At 48.0% G+C, this 22,341-nt stretch overlaps 1 long non-coding RNA gene across 1 annotated transcript; it reads right to left on the minus strand.

Moving 5' to 3' along the window:
• Window positions 1-1,982: 1,982 nt before the first annotated feature.
• Window positions 1,983-15,872, minus strand: LOC127312163 (uncharacterized). Its single transcript, XR_007858175.2, has 2 exons — window positions 15,532-15,872; window positions 1,983-3,691 (listed from the first exon to the last, which is right to left on the minus strand). It is a non-coding gene; the product is annotated as an uncharacterized lncRNA (long non-coding RNA).
• Between the last annotated feature and the right edge of the window lie 6,469 nt (window positions 15,873-22,341).

The following is a 22,341-nucleotide window of genomic DNA, read 5'->3' on the forward strand; positions in this document are numbered from 1 at the left end:
ATGGGCAGAGTCGGGAGGCGCTCGAGGGGCCCACCCCATAGGGCGGCGCGCCCAAGGGTGGGGCCGCACCCCCCTAGTGTGTGGTCGCCTCGCGTCCCCTCTTCGTCTCCTCTTCGGACTTCTGGAAGGCTCCGTGGAAAATAAGACCGTGAGCTTTTGTTTCGTCCAATTCCGAGAATATTTCCTGTGTAGGATTTCTGAAACCAAAAACAGCAGAAAACAGGAACTAGCGCTTCGGCATCTTGTTAATAGGTTAGTGCCGGAAAATGCATCAAAATGATATAAAGTGTATATAAAACATGTGAGTATTGTCATATAACTAGCATGGAACATAAGAAATTATAGATACGTTTGAGACGTATCAGACAACCCCCTTGATTTCCAATGTGTCAGTTTGCAAGGACTCCCTTACACAGAATCATCCCGTGCAAAACCCTCCACCCAAAAATCTTTATCTTATTTGGAATCTCTAGGCCCCATAACTTTTCCCAAACAGTGTTTGAAACAGCTTTAATAATACTTGTATTTCAGTTGTTTCTACCGAATTATAATCCCATTGGCAATAGTAAGCAGATCGAACTGAAAAGAGACCCAGTTTATTATAGTGCCATGCCACTAAATCTTCTCTATCCTGTATCAAAGGAATTTGCCTGATTCTATGAGCATCCACTGGTCAAAACATAGCCTCTAACAAATCTTCATCCCAATTACCATCCACTGGGTTAATAAGATCACTAACACGAGTAAACAGATTATTTCCTTTTGGAGTCATGACTTTCAAGTTTTGACTTGAAGGGATCCAATTGTCTTCCCAAATATTGATATGTGTTCCCATCCCACTCTCCAAATGTACCCCTTCTTGAAACATTCCAGCCCAGCCACAATATTTTGCCATGTATAAGAGCTCCCACTTTTTAAAGTCGCATTAAGAAGCCGACCATCAGGAAAATATTTTGCTCGAACTCTTGCATATAATGATTCAGGTTCACTTAACAACCTCCAAACCTGTTTAGACAACATAGCTAAATTAAAATAGTGTAAATCTCTAAAACCCATACCTCCACTTTTTTTAGGAATACACATTTTCACCAAGCCTTCCAATGCATATGTTTCTGCTCTTCCTCATCACCCCACGAGAACTGAGAGATGGCGTCTGATATTTCTTTACAAATATTTTTCGAAATTTTGAAAACCATCGTAGCAAAAACTGGTATAGCTTGAGCAATAGCTTTAATGAGAATTTCCTTTCCTCCCAGACTCGGAAGTTTCTCTTTCCATCCACTGATCCTTGCAATCTTGCCAACACCAGACACCCGATTTGTCCTCCATCCCTGCATTGGACCGTCCGATGCGCTGTCAACTTCTAGCTCCGCCCCGACAAATGCCCACTAACCTCGAGCATGCCTGGTGTGCCGCGGCAACCTAAATCCTCGGTGAAGTTTGTTTGCACTTTAACGATACTAGCAATGAGGGGCGCGGCGGCACGCCGCGCCACATGGTGACTGATTGGTAGTAGTTGTTTGCGGAGGCAGGGCAATATAACGCGCAAGCCTATATATAAGTATGTAAATGTAATGAAGCTAAGTATGTAAATGTAATGAAGCGGGGCGTGTTTTTGTTTATTTTGTTGGCTGCCCCCCTCTCGTGATCTATGTACAGGTGAAAGCTACAACCCAAAGGAACATTTCCTTCTTTCAAAGCACCTAAGTTGTTGAAATATATTCTCGTGAGGAAGAAGATGATATTTTTATGTGAGGAAGAAGAATTATATTGTCGTACGGAAAAAAATGATTTGTGACATTGCAAAACAGGGAAGCCAACATATTAATTATGTTCCACCGTATAATGAAATGTCCTATTGTCGACTGGGGATGTCAATGTTTATTGTGGTGTATAAGTAAAACATGTTAGTTGAAAGCCGACTTAATCAGTTGCGGCATCGACTGAAGATATTCTAAGCAATAGCTAGAAACATGTTTGACTGATTTGGGAATGGAGAACCGCTAGTTACGTTCATCTTTATTTACTGTTATAATCCTTTGGCATCCGTGCGTGTACAAAGAAAAAATGCCATAACAAACTTGCAGAGCAAATAAGAATAATTTCCCGAATTGTTTTAACAGTTCGTCCGTGTTACAACTTGTAGTTAAGAGACAACTTCGTTTTCTTTTGCGTTAGCCCTTTCATGCAACCTTTTAAGAGCGAAGCGTGCGGAAATCTCTTTGTGGAAGCCTGCAAGGATCTGATCCGCTTAGTAACATTTGATTGTACAAACATAGCGTAGTAGTAATCACTGAGAAACAAAGGAAGATAAGCATACACAGATACATAATACTATACCATGTAGGAAGTGGCCATGCTTGGCAGTGGCAGACATACTAATAATATCACATATTACTTTTTTAGTAAAAGGGCTTTGTCAGACCATGTAAAGATTGTGTTACATTGAGATAAGTATATTTTATATCTTTCATTTAGATGAGCTTGACCTGATTAAGTCAAAACTCAAGGCAATTGCTGCAAGAAATAAAAGCTAAAATTATGTCCTGATATTCTTTTACTTACTGATAGATGTCATGTATGTTTACCTGGCGAAGTGAATCTTTTTATGTAGTTGAGAATAATTCTTTAGTGGCTTTCTTCTTATGCCTTTTATGCAGAAAATTAATGATTAGTAAGCTTGCACCGCTGTAGTGAACAGTGATACTGATATGAATTAAATAGTCATATACCTTTTTTTAGTTGATGCACCACTTGGTATTGTTTTTTTCCTTTTTTTTTTTTGCAATCTGTTGTGGAGGTTGTATTCTTGTGTGGGGAAAACTGTAATTCATTAGATATTTTTCTTAGCAGTAAATTTCTGAAAATTTTGGATGGTTATTACCGTTTACCTCTCCCAACTCAAAATGGATTTGTTCTGTGTTTTCATTCTGAGGTATGGCTTCTAGATTGTTGTCATCTTCTGACAGGGTTGGTTTGTTTTCAAAGGACCAATTGGTGCAAATCCTTCATTATTTCCTGCACTACTGAGATGCATGATAGAAAGCTGCTGGATGCAATTGTTGCAGCACCCATGCCAATTATTTCAGTGCTCGACACATGAAAATTGAACTCTATATGTAACTCTGGAACATAATATAACAAACAAAAAATGATAGGAGATCCCAAACATGCTAGGAATCCTTCTTCTACAATCAAGTAGAATGTTTAAAGTCCCAATTCGTTGCAACCGCACCTTGAAAGAGGGGTCTTGTGTTAAGGGGGAGTAAGAGAATTATGCAATGGAACCTGGGTAAATCCATATGTACTTACAGGAGTTAATCTGCTAGATAAAAAACTATTTTTCATATATAATTATGTACTGCTATATAGTTAGGGCATACATGAATGATGCATCGACCTAAATAACTTAATAAATATTTGAAGATGCAGTTTTGTGTGTTTCAGAAATGGATACTTATCCAGTTGAAGAGCAATTTTCAGAAATCCTGAATACAAGTATTCTTTACATATATGTGTCCAACAAAATATATCTAGTTGATCGAGTCCTAGGAAAGCCGAAAACTGTCAGAACTTCAACTAAGCTTAACTAAAAATGATTGACATACCAGATGATGAAGCAAAGCTGAGTGGATAGACCTAGTAAAAAAAGATGAAGGCCATTATGGAGTGTCAAATTTTGTGGCAACACCTGGTGTTGTGGGTATACTTTATGGGTATATCAACGGCATGGCCTAGATCCGGCAAGCCCGGGTGGCCCATAGTTGGTGGTGAGGCATGTGGCCCATCGGGCGGCCCAGTTGCTGTAGATCATGAAGGATGAAGTCCAGCCCAGGAACGAGGAGCCGGATCCTAACCGACCTACGAAGGAGGCCGGATCCGTGAAGGCCCATGAAGTATCCGGATCCAGCGTGACCTAGAAGGAAGGCGGATCCTTGACGTACACGGCAAGGCTTTGTACCGTAGTTAGGCAACTTGTATTCCGGCTAGGACTCTCCGTGTAAACCCTAGATCCGAGCGCCTATATAAGCCGGATCCCGGGAGCCCTAGAGGAACAACCACAACTCATTGTAACAACGCGAAAGCGCCCAGATAATTCCAGACAAGCAGCAGTAGGCCCTGTCATCGTGCAGGTGTTCCGAAGCTGGGTAACTCGCGTACCACCGTCCCGAGAGCACTCCGCCCTATGGCCCCTACTTCTTCTCCCCCTCGTGAGGATCCCTCCTCTGGGGTACCGTCGATTAGGCAACGACAGTTGGCGCCCACCGTGGGGCCTGTGGCGTCTGGAGGCCGGAACCGGGAGGGTTCCGCCATGGGAAGCTACGACGACACCATCGCTGTGGGGCGCGTCCTTTACGCCGGGAATCTGCCGATCGTCCCTCCGGATGAGTGCTGGATTCCGGCTAGGACAAACCCCGTCAAGCTCTCCATCGTCCCAATTGGCGGCATACACATCTTCATCGGGGAAACCGTCGATTCCGACGGAAACCCACTGGTAAGTAACGTAGACGCGACCGCCGCAGAGCTGGACGCTGTCGCGAAGATCCGATCTGAGATGCAGGAGCTTCCCAAGGAAGATTCCGCCTCGGATCTGGAAATTTCAAAGCCCACCCAATCCGCCCCTGAGCAGGAAACAACGGTGGAAGACCAATGCAGATCCACCTGGGTCTCCCAGGTGTTAGAAAAGCAGAGGTGCCACTTCGTACACTTCTTGGCCCATACCGCCGGAACCGCCCCTCAAGAAGACGGAGCTGGTCCTGAGCAGGTAGAGGCACCGGAACACAACGCGGATCCGGATCAGGCTGAGCTTGTCGGAGAGAGTGAAACTCCGGTTGAAGAGTCGATTTTGGGCAATCTGAGCCCAATTTCGGGAGATACCCCCTCCATGGAGTCTGATGACTTCGTTCGCAAGATAAGGGAATACGGATACAGTGATCAGCCTGAAGTCGACTCCGCCCAGCCTAAGCAGGTTCTCGCAACGATAGCAGCGCAGGGACAAACTGGATCTGAAGAACCAACCAGCCAATCTGACCCTCAACCATCCCACCAAGGATCTCCAATGTCTCGGGTGCGACCCCACAGGGATTCTTCCTCGGAGGAAATCCTGTCAGCTGAGGAGATGGTGGCACGAGCAGTTCTTAACAAATCTATAACCCCGGGCGACGCCGCAGATTTGGAGGCTCTAGAGGCCACCAGACAGGAAATGCTGGCCACAGCCAAGAAGCTCGCTGATACCGAAGCCGCATTAAGGGAAGAAAGGGAACAAGCTGCAGGTCTGGCGGAAACTTTCGACAGACAGGATCGCGAAATTGCTGCTACACTCGAGCAGGTCAAGGGCATGGCGAAAGAGTGGGAAGTAAAGATGACCTATGCGCAGGCGGAGGCCGATCGAATTGTTAGAGAAGCAATCCCGCCTCGCAGGATCAACTTCGCCACGCCCGCCGAGCACCGACCGCTGGAAACCCCAAAGGACAATATGCTAAAAGCTGCGGAACTATTGAAGAAGAAGGACGAAGAGGTTGATATCAACTATCTTCGCACACTCGTCGCTTCAGCAATGCAATAGCAAAGCAAGGCGGATACTTCGCGCAGGTTGGAATCCAATCCGGATAACTGTATATCTACCGCGCAGAAGGACGCCCGCGCTGATCGGCGACCCGATGATGAATCACACACCGGATCCTCGGAGCGCAGAAGGAAAGCCAGGGAACACCCAAATCCGATCCCCGTACCATCAAAGACGCCACCGTCAGATCCAAGAAAGGGAAATGATGCAATGTACTCTGGACGGGACAAGTACCGCAACCCCTCTCCTCCGCTCAACGGTTACCCGCGACCCCCTCGCCGCCGTAGTCCAGCCGGAAACACCAGGCCCCCAGGGCATGGTGGGATTGTTATCCGCGACAACATGCTGCCAAGAAACAGAAGCAGGGAGCGCTCGCCGGAACCTCGCCGGAACCAGAACAATGTTCGTGAGACCGAGCCCAGGAGGAGTCGGAACGAGGAGCAGGACCCAGAGCCTCGCCGGAGCCGCGACCCGGAGCCTCGCCGGAATGACCAGGGCAGCCAGCGCCACGGCGAAGGCAGCTACAGAAGCCGGAGCCAGCACCAGGAAGGCCGAGGAGAGTCAGAAGGCGGAAGCAAGAAATCGAACCGCCCACCTCGCAGGTCTCCCTCACCACCACCTAGCGGTGGCGGCGGAGGTGGAGGCGGAGGCAACGGTCGAAGATCTCGCTCTCGCTCAAAGTCTCCTCGCCACGGCTCACGCGACGCACGGGATCGCCTCAACGAATACAGAACCGACTACATTGGTCCGAAGTGCTTTGGCAGGATGATTCGAGAGGAACCAAAGCCAAGGATGAACCTCAAGCTACCCGGAAACCTGAAGCATTATGATGGCACCGAAAGGCTGGATACCTGGATTGAGGATTACTACAATGCTGTAACCTTTGCCGGAGGAACCCCTAACATCGCCTGCCGCATGCTTCAGTTGTACCTTGTAGGTCCAGCCCGGATCTGGCTCAGCGACCTCGAGAAAAATTCCATCTTTTGCTGGTTCGACCTGAAGAACGCTTTCGAGAAACACTTCAGGGGCACATACAAGAGACCTGCCACAATAAGCGACCTGCAGGCATGTATCCAGAAGAAGGGCGAAACATCGAGGAATTTCCTCACCCGATGGTTGGCATGCAGAAACGAGTGCGAGAACGTTGACAACCGCACAGCAATGCACGCCTTCATTGGGGGCTTGCAGCGAGGAGGATTGCTGCGACACAAGCTAACTTGCTTGGTCAATGCAAATCAACTGACGTTGGACGACATGATCACCATCGCCAGCGATCACACTGCCGCCAATGACGACGCAGGCGGTGATCTCGCAGCCACAGCAATCCCCCTGCATCAGCAAAAGAACCGTGACAACGGTAGCAGCAGCAGCCATAAGCGCAAGAACCCTGATGACCAGAAGAGTGGCGGATCCGAGATGATCGCCATGGCGTTTCAACGCGGAGGTTCAGGAGGCGGCAGAGGACGCGGACGCGGAGGCGGAGCCGGCAGGGGTCAGCAGCATACCTCCGAGGTCACAGCTGGCGGATCCCGCGCCCCGCAAACCTATGAGGAATACAGAGACATGCCCTGCCTGGCCCATCTGGATCCGGCTACAGGGAAGTCCACTCACACCAACCGCAACTGCAAGTGGGTCAATGATCTAAAGAACGACCCGGAGGCAGGATACAAGCGCGCCCGGAAGCACCGCCCACGCGACAAAGGTGGCAAGGGCAAGAACAAGGACAAAGAAGATGATAGTTCCGAGGTGATGGACGAGGATGATAACTCGCCGGACCCCAAGGCAGGATCCGCAGGAAAATCCAACCCATTCGATAAAAAGAGCGTGGGGGCTTACCACACTTTCCTCGGAACCCCAACAGTCCGCGCTACCAAGTCAGCTACCCGGATCCTGAACGCCACAGTTCCGGCTGTGCCGCAGTATGTCAGGTGGTCGGAAGTCCCGTGCACATTTGACAGGGAGGATCACCCTGCCGTTGTGCCAAAAGAATGCTACGCCTTGGTTGTAAGTCCCCGCATAGACGGATATGACTTCTCCAAGTGCCTCATGGATGGTGGAGCCAGTCTGAACATCATGTACCTGGAGACTCTAGAGCGGATGAACCTCACCAAGGAACAGCTCAAACACAGCAACACTGAGTTTCACGGCGTGGTTCCGGGTAAGAAGGCGAATTCCCTCGGCAGCATAACACTTCCCATGGCTTTTGGCGATGTTCATAACTTCCGCCAAGAGAAGCTCACGTTTGAAGTTGTGCCCTTCAAGAGCTCCTACCACGTCATCTTCGGCAGACCCACCTACCACAAGTTCCACGCAAGAGCGTGCTACATCTACAACAAGCTCAAGATTCCGGGTCCTAAAGGTATGATTACCGTATCCGGAGACTACAAAAAGGCTCATGAGTGCGAGTTAGGCGAAGCCGCCTTCGCAGAGTCTGTGATATCTGGAGAAGAGCTGAAAGGCTACAGAGCCGCGGTGGATCCGACTGCGATGCAGACCACCAAGAAGCAGATCTCCGAGCAGAAAACCTCCTTCACGGCCGCTATAGAAACCAAGAAGCACGACCTCATCCCAGGTGACTCTTCCAAGCAGGTTTCGGTCGGAGCCAACATGGATCCCAAATAGGAAGACGCGCTCGTCGAGTTCCTCCGCGCTAACATGGATATCTTCGCATGGAAACCTTCTGACATGTCCGGAGTACCTAGGGAACTCGCCGAGCACTACCTCAACATAAATCCGGGGGCCAAACCGGTGAAGCAAGCTATGCGACGCTTTGGAGACAAGAAGCGCCGCGCCATAGGAATGGAACTAGCAAAGTTACTAGAAGCAGGTTTTGTAATAGAAGTTATCCACACCGATTGGGTCGCGAATCCCGTCCTTGTACCCAAAAAAGACACTGAAATACTAAGAATGTGCATCGATTACTCTGGCTTGAACAAGCATTGCCCGAAGGATCCGTTCCCCTTGCCGCGCATTGACCAAGTCATTGATTCGACGGCGGGGGCGGAACTTCTGTGTTTTCTTGATGCGTATTCCGGGTATCATCAGATCCGGATGAAGGAATCCGACCAAAAGGCGACTTCATTCATTACCCCGTTCGGTACTTACTGCTATGTTACTATGCCTTTTGGTTTGAAAAATGCAGGTGCTACTTACCAACGTACGATGCAGCGGTGCCTGAAGGACCAGATTGGCCGGAACGTGCACGCTTACGTCGACGACATCGCGGTCATGACCCGGAAAGGATCCGACTTGATCAGCGACCTCACAGAAACCTTCGACAACCTCCGAAGGTACAAGATGATGTTGAATCCGCTGAAGTGCGTTTTTGGCGTGCCAGCCGGAAAACTCCTTAGCTTCATAGTCTCTCACAGAGGCATTGAGGTTAACCCGGAAAAAATCAAGGCAATCCTGTGCATCAAACGGCCAACTTGTCTCAAAGATGTGCAACGACTAACCGGTTGTGTCGCAGCAATCAGTAGGTTTGTTAGCCGTCTTGGCGAGAAGGCGCTACCTCTGTACAAGCTGCTGAAGAAAACAGACAAATTCGTCTGGGACGACGCAGCTGACGCAGCTCTTCGAGGGTTGAAGGAAATACTCACCTCCCCACCTATCTTGGCAGCTCCAGCAGAGTCAGAGCCAATGCTCCTTTATCTGGCAGCTACCAACAAAGTCATCAGCCTCGTCATCGTGGTGGAGCGAAAGGAAGAAGGTCATGAATATGACGTCCAAAGACCTGTCTACTACATTAGCGAGGTGCTGACGGAGTCAAAACAAAGATACCCTCACTTTCAGAAGCTAGCCTATGGAGTATTCCTGGGCAGCCGGAAGCTGAGGCATTACTTCCAAGAGCATCCAGTAACAGTCGTGAGCAAGGCTCCGCTGTCAACAATTCTCAACAACGCTGACGCAACAGGACGTACGGCTAAATGGGGCATTGAACTATCTGCCTTCGACATCGCTTACAAGCCCAGGACTGCGATTAAATCCCAAGTCTTGGCAGATTTCGTCGCAGATTGGACAGAAGCTCCGGATGCAAGTCTGGAGCCGGAACCAGAAACATGGGTCATGCACTTCGATGGATCCAAGCAGCATCAAGGCTCAGGAGCCGGAGTCACCCTGAAGTCCCTACCGGAGAAGAACTGCGCATCGTTCTGCAGATCCACTTCGAAGCTACAAATAACATGGCGGAATACGAGGCTCTACTACACGGTCTACGCATCGCTAAGGAAATTGGGATCAAGCACATCATATGCTGTGGAGATTCCGACCTGGTGGCACAACAAGTAGCCGGAACCTGGAACGCCAGAAACTCCGTCATGGCGGCCTATAGAGACGAAGTTGATGAGATCGCCAAGTGCTTCCTCGGATACGAAGTCAAGTACGTCAGGAGAGACGATAACACAGCCGGCGTACATGCTATCCAAGCTCGGATCCGGCAGAAGCAAATTCCGCCCGGCATTTTCTGGAGCATCTCCGGATACCCTCAGTTAAGGGCGCTAACCCGGAAAATCCAGAGGTGGCAGTATCTCCGGCTAGGGAGGTGATGGCTATCATTCCGGCTTGGACACAGCCTTTCCTGGACTACCTCATCGATCAGAAGTTGCCAGAGGACGAGGTCCTCGCACGACAGATCGTCAGACGAGTGAGAACCTACACAATTGTTGATGGACAGCTCTACAAACGAAGTGCAGCGGGGGTGTTTCTCAAATGCGTCTCCAATCAAGATGGCATTGAAATCCTCAGAGAGATCCACGCAGGGGATTGCGGGCATCACGCCGCTCCCAGATCCCTCGTTGCCAAAGCTTTCCGGCTAGGATTCCCATCGCTCACAGCTAAAGAAGATGCTGACAAGCTGGTAAAAACCTGCCGAGGTTGTCAGTACTACGCTACTCAACCAAACGCTCCAGCCCAAGAGCTGAAGACCATACCTATCACCTGGCCATTTGCGGTCTGGGGGCTCGATATGGTTGGTAAGTTAAAAAGATCATCTCCTGGCGGTTTTGAATACCTCCTGGTCGCTGTTGACAAGTTCAGCAAATGGATCGAGGCTAAGCCAGTGAGAAAAGCCGATGGTGCTACGGCACTAAAATTCGTCTGCAGCCTCGTGATGAGATTCGGCATCCCACACAGCATAATCACAGATAATGGCACAAACTTCGCCCAAGGAGAGTTGAGGGATTATTGTGACACAATGGGGATTCGACTGGACCTCGCATCTGTGGCTCATCCACAATCTAACGGTCAGGTTGAAAGGGCTAACGGTCTAATATTATCAGGAATTAAGCCGCGCCTTGAAGAACCACTGCGACGAGCAGCTGGAGGTTGGGCTGACGAGTTGGAAGCTGTTTTGTGGAGTTTACGAACTACCCCTAACAGATCAACAGGGTTTACCCCTTTTTTCCTGGTATACGGATCCGAAGCCGTGCTTCCCTCCGACATCATCCACGATTCACCGCGGGTTTCCGCCTACAATGAAGAAACAGCTGATGAGGCCAGACAGCTATCTGTGGACCTGATTGAGGAAGCTCGGAACCTAGCTGATCAGCGCTCCGCCATCTACCAGCAGAAGCTCCGACGCTATCACAGTCGTCGAGTTCGGAATCGCTCCGACGATAAGTTATAGCATATCTTGCGGGAGGCGGAGATGAGATCTTTGCAATCATCGCCTGCGAGTTGAAGAAGGTCATCCCGGGGGAACAAATTCCAGCGCTGCTCCGGATATCCAAGCGGCTCTGCATAAAGATAATCAGGATATGAGCATGCAGTTTGAGTGCGAAATAAATAGTCGGAGAAAACATTTGGGCAAGATTTCTGTATTGTACCCAAGATGTTCTCGTTGAGCAAGTCCCAGTGATGCTCCGCGGTCTCCATATATTTCCGGAGACCATTGAGCTCTTTCTGTTGCCTCTTGATGGTTTCGCTGTCAGCATTTTTCTTCAGCAACAGCTCGCCCTTTTCCCTGATGTGTTCGGAGTTTTTCTCCGCCAGCTGCTTCTCGGCCTGCTCCCTCTTTAGTTCCGCCTCCTTTAGTTTCGTTTCCAAATCTTGGTACGAGGAGCGCAGGTTCTCAAGTTCAGATGAGGCTGTAGCAAGGGAAGAGGATGCGCCTATAAATAACATAAGTTAACAACAACGTTCTAAGTCGGAATATGACTAGTGACGATGAAAGCGGAAACCAACCTTGGGCTTCCGCCAGTTGCTTGGTCAGTTCCGCATTCTCATCCTTCAGAGTCCGGATATTTTCCACCTGATTTAGAGTAACGCGGCGCTGAAGCGCAATGTTCTTGTGCAGCTCATAGTGCAGCGCCTGCTGTTCCTGTAAAACATAGACAGAGCAGGAGTAAAGATTCCGCCTGTAAAGTGGTTTTTCTCCAAAGCATTATTGCCGGAACGTTTCCGCCATAATGCTTGGGGGCTACTGATCCAATTTAACAACCTTCCCGGAAGTAATCTATTTCTAAGCATCTAAGCGCTAACTATTTTGAGTTTCCGCCTACATGCTTGGGGGCTACTGGGGAGTACCTTTTGCTTGCAGATGAGCTGGTCAAAGAACTGGCCGACGTTCTTCTTGAAGTCCTGGATTTCCGATGTCCTGGAATCAGCCTTCCCCCAGGCGTTGTTCAGCATGGCGTTGAGCAGGTCTTGTTCAAGTTCCCACTTCTCCGCCTCGGACAGCTTGTTGAAAAACTTGGTGGCATACGCTTTGGGGGTGGAAGTGGTGTCAGCCGGATCTCCAAAATTCTTCGGAAAAACGACCATGTCGCCAGCGCCCTCTCCAGCCTTCTCGGAAGAAGTGACTTCAGCCTCTCCTTGGCCTTGTGCTTCCGCGTCTTCTTGGGCAGGGCCCTTGGCCTTAGGATCTTGTCCGCCCGCATGCTCGCTGCTAACCGGAATTATTTCCGGTGGAGTGTTTGCGGCAGGAGGGGGAGATGGATCAGCCTGAGGGGGCGACGGTTGAGGAGTTGGGTGGGAGGCACTTGGTGGAACTGGGGTAGAGGGACCAACAGCCGGAGATTTCTTCATATATTTCGTGATGGGCTCCTGGCTGGTGGTCCGCGTGGCAGTGACATTCGGATTCCTGCAAACAAGTGAAAGGGTTCAGACAAGAGATAATTTCGCCAAGTTAAAGTTGCATCATCTTCGGAAACTTACGGGGCGCCGGGGATGATGGGCCGCGTGCGCTGGCCAGCTGTTGAGAGCATCCTTAGGCGCGCACGCTCCGCTTTCCTTGAGTCCAGCGGAGGTGGTTTTGTCGTCTTGGGCTTCTTGGCGGAGGCCTCGCCGCTAGTTCCGGCTTCAGTGCCGGAAGCCTTGGCGCGGGGACGCTTTGTAGGTCGAGGGGCCGCCTTGTGGGGTGCTTGCTCCTCTTCCTCCTCGTCGTCGTCCGGAGCCTCCTCCGCCGCGTCGCCGCTAACGGGAACACGAAGAATGGTGCGGAAGCTTTCCTCCGCCAAAGTGTTGAGCTGGAAGAAATAAACAAGAATTAGAGATAACATCAAAAAAACTTGCGAAGTTTGAATCAACGAGAAGAACAAAGCTTACCGGAGGACATTGGTCGTTCGTGTATATATCCTTGATCAGTTCCGGGACCTGTTGGCCCCTCGGAATCTTCACCAGCGTCTTGAACCTCCTCTTCAGAGAGTCGGCCGGAAGATCGTGGCGGGTAACCCGGAGAAGATCATCCGCCCCGGTATAAGCGCACATCAGGCGCGCGTTGTAGCGTAGAGGCTGGATTCTCCGGGAGAACCAGCTAAGTGTGAGCTGGGCTCCGGTCAGCCCGTCGTGGACTAACCAGGAGATTCTCCGCGCAGCCTTTTCCAAGATCGGGGTCTGGGCGAGCGAAGGGACGAAGCTCCAGCTTGCAAGCTCTTCCGGAGGTTCGTTGATAAACTGGGGCAGGCCTTTGTGGACATCCGGAACTGAGGCGTTTTTCTCATAGAACCATCCGGCGTTCCAGTACCGGATGGATTCGTGCGAGTCATGGGGAGGATACATGCGACTAGGGCGGAGCATAAATGTCATGCTTCCGCAGTTCACCATTGCTTTGTCCTTGGTTTCTTTGTTCACCCGGAAAAAGAACTGCCATAACTTGACGTCTGGCCGGATCCCAAGGTGTCCTTCGCAGAGAGTCACGAAGTTGGACAGGAGAAGGTAAGAGTTTGGGCAGATGTTGTGGGGCTGGAGCCCATATGTGTTGAGGACGGAGAGGAAGAACTCCGAACAGGGAAGTGAAAGTCCGCGTTCCACCCAAGCTTTGGTCATGACAATTTCTCCGGCTTCAGGCTTGGGGACGTCGGAGTCGCGCGTGAAACTCCAATGTGTGGAGATCATGCCCTCGTTCTGGAGCTCTCTAAGCTCCACATCGGTAGTTGCGCAAGGCCACCACTGACCCCGCTCTCCTTCGCGGATCCGGGCTTTGGACGCCCTCTTGTTTTCCGCCTCCTGCACCTTTGCTGCCATCCGAGCTTGTCCCTCGAGTTCTTCTTGGAGCTCTTGAAGGGAAGGGATCCGGCCTGGAGCGGTGCTGGAAGATGCGGAAAAAGGTTGAGCTAGTCTAATGTCGAAAATGTATGGTGGCAGGAATGATATGGGATCCGGGCATATGGGTTCCATTTGACTGGGATCCGGGCTACTCGGAGAGCTACCAGTACAATGCGACGTTTCGAGCGACATGCTTCCGGCTGCGCCCATACAAAGTATTTGAGTACCCGGATCACTAAGTCTATCTTCTACACTAGGTTATCTTCTACAAGACCGGCGCACTTACCGCTAATGGCGCGGTGGCTCGACGGAGCTCCGGCGAAGATGAGGTCGCCGAACTTGAAGGAAATCGTCCCGCGTGACCACGAATCGGCGGCGGAGCAAAATTCTCGTTCAACCGCGGGAATCTTGGCGCGAGGGGATCCTTGGTTTGGCGGCGCGCGGAGTTCACCGTGGCAAAAGCTCGCCGGAGTCGAGATCTGGCGGGCGGCGCGGCGCGAGGAGGAAGACGAGGTGGTGAGAAGGGGTGAAAGAATGAGATTTTACCGAGCTGCGGGGTATTTATAGACCGCACGCGGAGATTCGGGATCCAGATCCGATGGTGGAAACGGAACGGTCGCACCGTTGGATGGATGACACGTGTTTTAGGTCAAGTGCGGTAAAATGACGTGAAGGTAACTTAACCACGCACTCCCGGAAATTCCGGCTAAAGATTTGTATCTGCGAAAATTTAGCGCGGGAAATAAGGAAGTTGTGCGCGGGAAGAGTGGACTTTCCGTTGTTGGCATGATCTGAAGATGGAGGATTTCCGGCGAAGTGAACCCGGAATCAAGTAAGAAGTTTTGAAGCTCTTCAAGATTCTCTTCATTTCCGAGTTGTATGAAGTCGGAGGAATGATGAATCTCGGAGAACTTCGGGGGCTACTGTTGTGGGTATACTTTATGGGTATATCAACGGCATGGCCTAGATCCGGCAAGCCCGGGTGGCCCATAGTTGGTGGTGAGGCATGTGGCCCATCGGGCGGCCCAGTTGCTGTAGATCATGAAGGATGAAGTCCAGCCCAGGAACGAGGAGCCGGATCGTAACCGACCTACGAAGGAGGCCGGATCCGTGAAGGCCCATGAAGTATCCGGATCCAGCGTGATCTAGAAGGAAGGCGGATCCTTGACGTACACGGCAAGGCTTTGTACCGTAGTTAGGCAACTTGTATTCCGGCTAGGACTCTCCGTGTAAACCCTAGATCCGAGCGCCTATATAAGCCGGATCCCGGGAGCCCTAGAGGAACAACCACAACTCATTGTAACAACGCGAAAGCGCCCAGATAATTCCAGACAAGCAGCAGTAGGCCCTGTCATCGTGCAGGTGTTCCGAAGCTGGGTAACTCGCGTACCACCGTCCCGAGAGCACTCCGCCCTATGGCCCCTACTTCTTCTCCCCCTCGTGAGGATCCCTCCTCCGGGGTACCGTCGATTAGGCAACGACACCTGGCACCTGAGAATTTCATTAAAATGTTCGAAGCTCACTTGCAGCACAATAGTTCGTTATGTAGTCTGTAGCACCTGTGCGCATCATATTTAGACGCATGCCTTTGCTAGAACATTTAGACAACGATGAGTTAAGCCATGAAGCTTTCACATCACAAAAGAGTAGGAGTGCAAGGATATTTAGTATTCATATATGGAATACACATTTTGATCTTAATGTTTCTTCCTGGCTTACAAATTGAAAACATTGTTATCAATTAAAGGATTCTATAACCTTGATCCCATTTCATCAAGCTAAGCATGCTACCATTCTGCAAACAAAAAGTTTCATACCATAATTGTGTACGTCGGGTCTCGATAATAAATGTTGTGTTGTTCCTTTAAAGGGGGTCTCTATGTTAGGATAATTATCCTACCACACCTTGGTGTACTTCTATTGTAAAGACAAAGCACCAATGGCATGAGACCTTAAGAAACCAACACAGAATCCTGAATCTGGTAATACTAAGAGTGATATGAATAAAGATGTAGTAGGCATTAAAGCTACAATAATAAGTAGCAATTCGCTAAATTATAAATGCTGAAGAGCACATAGAAAAGGAACAGGACAAACCATCTCATATTTAGATTTATTATGCTTATAAAATTTTAGGAGATTATGTACCATTTTCTGTAATTTTGTATAAGAACAGTAAAGCTAAATGTACCAATTAGTATTCAACTATTGGATTCACATAAAAAATACCATGATACAATCCTGATGCTAACACCAACATCGTCACTCTATGATAACGTCATATCCAAGATATGTTCCTAAACATGATATAAATGTCAGGGAATTTAGTTTGGACTGCACTTCTTCCATTTTGGCGTTATTAAGAATAAGCATTGAATAAGAGACGGTAAAAGAAAATGTTCTTTTTCCAAACGAGGATCGGATTTCATTACCGAAAATGTGAATACTGGAATCTATCTACATTTGTGTCACCATGCGTACACAAAATCTATCTTAAAATCAGCAGCAGTATTATAATTATCACCTGCCTTGGATTGATGTGTATCAGCATCATGGTAAACTGGCGGCACAGCAGTAGCATCTTCAAAGCCATGGCAACGCTGTGAAACTGGAGGAGGCGAAGAAGCAGGACGAACTCGTCGGCGACGCAACACCAGGCACACTCAACAATAACCTGCAGAAAAAACCTAGATGAATAAGTATGGAGCTGACAATGCACCAACCTTTTTTTTTGCGGAAAGGATCGAAATGCATTTATCCAAGACTCTTACAGAGAAACCCAGAAACAAAGAAAAAAACAAACAAAGACCTTCTAGGCTTCCGCTTCGTCTCCGTGAAGCAACACGCTACGCCGGCATGGCCGACCGCCACTCCTCCATGAAGCCTTGGACTGGGAGGAGACCCCAAGCGGTCGGGGGGTCGACGCTCCTCGGCACCAGGTGAAGGAGATATGCCCTAGAGGCAATAATAAAGTGGTTATTATTTATATCTTTATGTTTATGATAAATGTTTATATATCATGCTATAATTGTATTAACCGAAACATTAGTACATGTGTGATATGTAGACAAACAAGAAGTCCCTAGTATGCCTCTTAAACTAGCTTGTTGATTAATGGATGATTAGTTTCATAATCATGAACATTGGATGTTATTAATAACAAGATTATATCATTATATGAATGATGTAATGGACACACCCAATTAAGCGTAGCATAAGATCTCGTCATTAAGTTATTTGCTATAAGCTTTCGATACATAGTTACCTAGTCCTTATGACCATGAGATCATATAAATCACTTATACCGGAAAGGTACTTTGATTACACCAAACACCACTGCGTAAATGGGTGGCTATAAAGGTGGGATTAAGTATCCGGAAAGTATGAGTTGAAGCATATGGATCAACAGTGGGATTTGTCCATCCCGATGACGGATAGATATACTCTGGGCCCTCTCGGTGGAATGTCGTCTAATGTCTTGCAAGCATATGAATAAGTTCATAAGAGACCACATACCACGGTACGAGTAAAGAGTACTTGTCAGAGACGAGGTTGAACAAGGTATAAAGTGATACCGAAGATCAAACCTCGGACAAGTAAAATATCGCGTGACAAAGGGAATTGGTATTATATGTGAATGGTTCATTCGATCACTAAAAGTCATCGTTGAATATGTGGGAGCCATTATGGATCTCCAGATCCCGCTATTGGTTATTGGTCAGAGTGAGTACTCAACATGTCCGCATAGTTCACGAACCGTAGGGTGACACACTTAAAGTTGGATGTTGAAATGGTAGAAATTGAATATGGAATGGAGTTCGAATATTTGTTCGGAGTCCCGGATGAGATCCCGGACATCACGAGGAGTTCCGGAATGGTCCGGAGAATAAGATTCATATATAGGATGTCATTTTATGTGAATTAAAATGTCGCGGAAGGTTCTATGGAAGGTTCTAGAAGGTTCTAGAAAAATCCGGAAGAAACCACCAAGGAAGGTGGAGTCCACATGGGACTCCACCTCCATGGCCGGCCAACCCTAGTGGGGGAGGAGTCCCAAGTGGACTCCCCCTTAGGGGGCCGGCCACACCCCCATATGGGAGGTGGAAATCTCACCTTTGGTGGGAGTCCTAGTTGGGCTAGGTTTCCCCTTTTTATGGGAGGTTTTTGGTTCGGGTCTTATTCGAAGACTTGGAGACCAACTCTTGGGAATCCACCTATATAATGAGGGGCCAAGGGAGGGGGCCGGCCACCCCAAGACCACAAGCTGGCCGCCCCCCTTGAAGTGGCCGGCCACCCCCTCCCAAACCCTAGCCGCCCCCCTCTCCTCCATATCTCCCGCGTAGCTTAGCGAAGCTCCGCCGGACTTCTCCACCGCCACCGACACCACGCCGTCGTGCTGTCGGATTCAAGAGGAGCTACTACTTCCGCTGCCCGCTGGAACGGGGAGGTGGACGTCGTCTTCATCAACAACCGAACGTGTGACCGAGTACGGAGGTGCTGCCCGTTCGTGGCGCCGGAACCGATCGTGATCAAGATCTTCTACGCGCTTTTGCAAGCGGCAAGTGAACATCTACCGCAGCAACAAGAGCCTCCTCTTGTAGGCTTTGGAATCTCTTCAAGGGTGAGACTCGATAATCCCCTTGTTGCTACCGTCTTCTAGATTGCATCTTGGCTTGGATTTCGTGTTCGCAGTAGGAAATTTTTTGTTTTCTATGCAACGTTATCCAACAGTGGTATCAGAGCCGTGTCTATGCATAGATGGTTGCACGAGTAGAACACAATGGTTTGTGGGCGTTGATGCTTTTGTTATCTTTAGTTGAGTACTTTGCATCTTTGTGGCATAGTGGGATGAAGCGGCTCGGGCTAACTTTACATGACCGCGTTCATGAGATTTGCTCCACGCTCGACATGCAACTTGTATTGCATAAGTGGCTTTGCGGGTGTCTGTCTCTCCTACTATAGTGAAGATTCAATTTACTCTTCTATCGACAACACTAGTATCACCGTTGTGGTTGATGTTCGTAGGTAGATTGGATCTTACTCGAAAACCCTAAACCACGTAAAATATGCAAACCAAATTAGAGAACGTCTAACTTGTTTTTGCAGGGTTTGGTGATGTGATATGGCCATAATGTGATGATGACTATGTATGAGATGATCATTATTGTATTGTGGCAACCGGCAGGAGCCTTATGGTTGTCTTTAAATTTCATGTTGAGTAGTATTTCAAAGTAGTTGTAATAGTTGCTACATGGAGGACAATCATGAAGACGGCGCCATTGACCTTGGTGCTTCGCCGACGATGATGGAGATCATGCCCGTTGATGATGGAGATCATGTCCGTGCTTTGGAGATGAAGATCAAAGGCGCAAAGACAAAAGGGCCATATCATATCACATATGAACTGCATGTGATGTTAATCCTTTTATGCATCTTATTTTGCTTAGATCGCGACGGTAGCATTATAAGATGATCCCTCTCACTAAAATCTCAAGATAATAAAGTGTTCATCCTTAGTAGCACCGTTGCCAAGACTTGTCGTTTCGAAGCATCTCGTGATGATCGGGTGTGATAGAATCAACAAGTGCATACAACGGGTGCAAGCCAGTTTTTGCACATGCGGATACTAAGGTGGCCTTGACGAGCCTAGCATGTACAGACATGGTCTCGGAACACGTGATACCGAAAGGTAGAGCATGAATCATATGATTGATATGATGAACACTTTGAATGTTCACCATTGAAATCACACCTTGTCTCGTGATGATCGGACTTAGGTGCGGTGGATTTGGTTCGTGTGATCACTAAGACAATGCGAGGGATATTGTTTTGAGTGGGAGTTCACCTGGTTTTTTAATTAATTTGAATTAAAATTTGAACTCAATTTGTCATAAACTTAGTCTAAACTATTGCAAATATATGTTGTAGATATGGCGTCCTCAATCAATTTTAACCAGTTCCTAGAGAAAGAAAAGCTTAAGAGCAACGGTAGCAACTTCACCGACTGGTTCCGTCATGTGAGGATTTTCCTCAATGGCGGAAATCTGCAATATGTGCTTGATGCACCGCTAGGTGACCCTCCTGCAGAAACTGAAACCGATGAAGTAAAAGCTGTTTACGCAACTCGGAAAACTCGGTACTCTCAAGTTCAGTGTGCCATCTTATGCAGTCTGGAAGCCGATCTTCAAAAACGTTTTGAGCACCACGATCCACATGAGTTGATCAATGAGTTGAAGACTATATTTGAGACTCATGCGGCCGTGGAATGCTATGAAGCATCGAAACACTTCTTCAGCTGCATGATGGAAGAAGGCAGCTCCGTTAGTGAGCACATGCTCGCCATGACCGGGCATGCGAAGAAACTCGATGACTTGGGAATAGTGATTCCTAATAGACCGGGGATTAATCGTGTCCTTCAATCACTGCCACCTAGTTACAAGAACTTTGTGATGAACTACAATATGCAGAACATGAACAAAGAGTTACCTGAACTCTTCTCCATGCTAAAATCTGCTGAGATTGAGATCAAGAAAGAGCACCAAGTGTTGATGGTCAACAAGACCACCAGTTTCAAGAAACAGGCAAGTCTAAAGGCAAGAACAGAAGAGTGGCAAGAAAGCTGCCACACCTCCCGTGAAACCTAAGACCGGCCCTAAGCCCGATGCCGAGTGTTATTACTGCAAGGAGAAGGGACACCGGAAGCGTAATTGCTCCAAGTATTTGGCGGATCCGAAGAGCGCCCGTGTCAAGAAGAAGAAAGAAGGTATATCTGATATACATGTTATAGATGTTTATCTTAATGGGTTCTCGTACTAGTACACTGGTATTTGATACTGGTTCGGTTGCTCATATTTGTAACTCGAAACAGAACTAAAGAATAAACGAAGACTACTAAAGGATGAAGTGACCATGCGCGTTGGAAATGGATCCAAAGTCGATGTGATCGCTGTCGGCACACTTCCTCTACATCTACCTTCGGATTAGTTTTAAGCCTCAATAATTGTTATTTTGTACCCGCGTTGAGCATGAACATTATATCTGGATCTTGTTTAATGCAAGACGGTTATTCATTCAAGTCTGAGAATAATGGTTGTTCTATTTTTATGAATAATATCTTTTATGGTCGAGCACCTGAAAAGAATGGCTTATTTCGTTAGATCTCGATAGTAGTGATACACATATACATAACATTGATGCTAAGCGAATTAAATTGAATGATAATTCTACTTATATGTGGCACTGTCGTCTTGGTCATATTGGAGTGAAACGCATGAAGAAACTCCATATCGATGGATTACTTGAATCACTTGACTTTGAGTCACTTGATAGATGCGAAGCATGTCTAATGGGAAAATGACTAAGACTCCATTCTCTGGTATTATGGAGCGAGCTACTGACTTATTGGAAATCATACATACCGATGTGTGCGGACCAATGAGTGTAGCATCGCGCGGTGGTTATCGTTATGTTCTAACCTTCACAGATGATCTGAGTAGATATGGGTATATCTATTTCATGAAACATAAATCCGAGACTTTTGAGAAGTTTAAGGAATTCCAAAGTGAAGTAGAAAATCAACGTAACAAGAAGATTAAATTTCTACGATCTGATCGCGGAGGTGAATATCTGAGTTATGAGTTTGGCATTCATTTAAAGAAATGCGGAATACTTTCACAATTGACACCGCCGGGAACACCACAACGAAACGGTGTGTCCGAACGTCGTAATCGAACTCTCTTAGATATGGTTCGTTCTATGATGTCTCTTACTGATTTGCCGTTATCATTTTGGAGTTATGCATTAGAGACAGCCGCATTCACTTTAAATAGAGCACCATCAAAATCCGTAGAAACGACACCGTATGAATTATGGTTTAATAAGAAACCTAAGCTGTCGTTCCTGAAAGTTTGGGGTTGCGAAGCCTATGTAAAGAAGTTACAACCGGACAAGCTAGAACCCAAAGCGGAGAAATGCGTCTTCATAGGATACCCTAAGGAAACTATAGGGTACACTTTCTATCACAGATCCGAAGGCAAAATCTTTGTTGCTAAGAACGGAACCTTTCTTGAGAAAGAATTTCTCACTAAAGAAGTGACTGGAAGAAAAGTAGAACTCGATGAGATTGATGAATCTATACTGCTGATCGAGTAGCGCAGATCGAAGTTGTACCAGTACCGCCTACACCGACAACAGAGAAAGCTAATGATAATGATCATGAAACTTCGAACGAGGAAACTACTGAACCTCGCAGATCAACAAGGGAACGTGCCACTCTGATTGGTATGATCCTTGTC

The sequence above is a fragment of the Lolium perenne genome, chromosome 7, assembly GCF_019359855.2.
Source record: "Lolium perenne isolate Kyuss_39 chromosome 7, Kyuss_2.0, whole genome shotgun sequence".
In the NCBI taxonomy this organism is placed as follows: Eukaryota; Viridiplantae; Streptophyta; class Magnoliopsida; order Poales; family Poaceae; genus Lolium; species Lolium perenne.